This window comes from Triticum dicoccoides, chromosome 6B (assembly GCF_002162155.2).
Source record: "Triticum dicoccoides isolate Atlit2015 ecotype Zavitan chromosome 6B, WEW_v2.0, whole genome shotgun sequence".
NCBI classification, from domain to species: Eukaryota; Viridiplantae; Streptophyta; class Magnoliopsida; order Poales; family Poaceae; genus Triticum; species Triticum dicoccoides.
The window spans coordinates 98,588,465-98,590,244 of record NC_041391.1 but is presented as its reverse complement, the minus strand read 5'-3'; positions in this window follow the sequence as shown (position 1 = coordinate 98,590,244).

The following is a 1,780-nucleotide window of genomic DNA, read 5'->3' as shown; positions in this document are numbered from 1 at the left end:
GAGGCGGCGACGGTGGTGGTGGTGGTGGCTAGAGGGGGCGGGGGTGGCGCTATATAAAGGGGGCGGGGCGGGGCGACTTGGAGGAGGGAGCAAGGCGCGGTGGCGGAATCCGGCTCGGAATCCGGAGTCCGGGTCGGCGGCGGCGGGGCACGCACGCACGCAGGAGGCGGCGGCGGCGGGCGGCTGGGCCGGCCTGCTCGGCTGGGCCTTTGGCCCAGTCGGGCGCGGTTTTTTTTTTAAATTTTCCGCCGACTAGAAAAATCCTAGAAAAATATAAATAAAAAAATCTAAAAATTCCAAAACAAGTTTTCTCCGTCTAAATAAAATATTTAGAACAAGATGAACTTTTCTTGGCCCCTAAAATGCAATTTTTAAAACATGCAAATTTTTCTAGGGCAAATAAAATTCCGAATAAACTCAAATAAAATCCAAATAGTGATTTTAACATTTTTCCTCCGATATTTCAATTGTTTTGGAGAGGTCATATTATCTCCCCTCATTTATTAAAATGAAATATTTTCCAGAGAGAAATAATTAAAAATCAAAATCCTCGTCTTCACTATTTGATAAAAATTTCAAATATAAAAATTGGAAAATCCCCAATTCTCTCCGAAGGTCCTTGAGTTGCTTAGGATTTCGAGGATTGCAAACGAAAAAGCAATAAGATATGATATGCATGGATGACCTATGTATAACATGCCAAATTGGAAATTTGGGATGTTACAGAACGTCCCACCTTTGTGGACGAAACGATATCCATTGCCTCTTATTGCTTTCAATTTTTTTCTCGTGTCAACATAGAACAACAAGAGTGTTGTGTGAATTTTTGTGCTTTTTCGGGGTTCGTTTGGACATTTTTATGCATTAACTGAGTTTTCAATGCATTTATGTGCATAATTCAAATTTGAACTACATGCACATGCTCCAGTGCATATAAATTGGTTGAAAAATAAAATCTGTGTCCTCGGGTGCATACTTAGGTCCCATGCAAGAAATGGGAATGAATTTCAAACATCGGGGCACCGTTGACTGTTGGCAAAACATTGAGATGCCTGGTTTTTAAATTCTAGTAAATCCAAAACTCGTCTGAAATTCATGAAACTTGGCATGCTATCATGGAGCGGCATCAACATGCCGTGGTACAAAATTTGTCCCATTTGGGGAAGGTTTGGGTATATGCTCCTCACAAACCGGAGTTTCTCACAACAAGCATGATGGTTTTCGATAGGGAACGTGTCCCACCTTTGGGGACGAAATGATATCCATTGCCTCTTATTGCTTTCAATTTTTTTTCTTGTGTCAATATAGAACAACAGGAGTGTTGGGTGATTTTTTGTGATTTGTCGGGGTCCGTTTGGACATTTTTATGCATTAACTATGTTTTCAATGCATTTTATGTGCATAATTCAAATTAGAACTACATGCACATGCTCAAGTGCATATAAATTTGTTGAAAAACCAAACCTATGTCCTTGGGTGCATGCTTAGGTCCCATGCAAGAAACGGGAATGAATTTCAAACACCGGGGCACCATTGATTGCCGGCAAAACATTGAGATGCATGGTTTTTAAATTCTAGTAAATCCAAAACTCGTATCAAATTCATGAAACTTGGCAGGCTATCATGGAGCGGCATCAACATGCCATGTTACAAATTTTGTCCCATTTGGGGCAGTTTTGGGTATATGCTTCTCACAAATCGGAGCTTCTCACAACAAGCATGATGGTTTTCGATAGGGAACATCCCACCTTTGTGGACAAAGCTATATCCATTGCCTCTT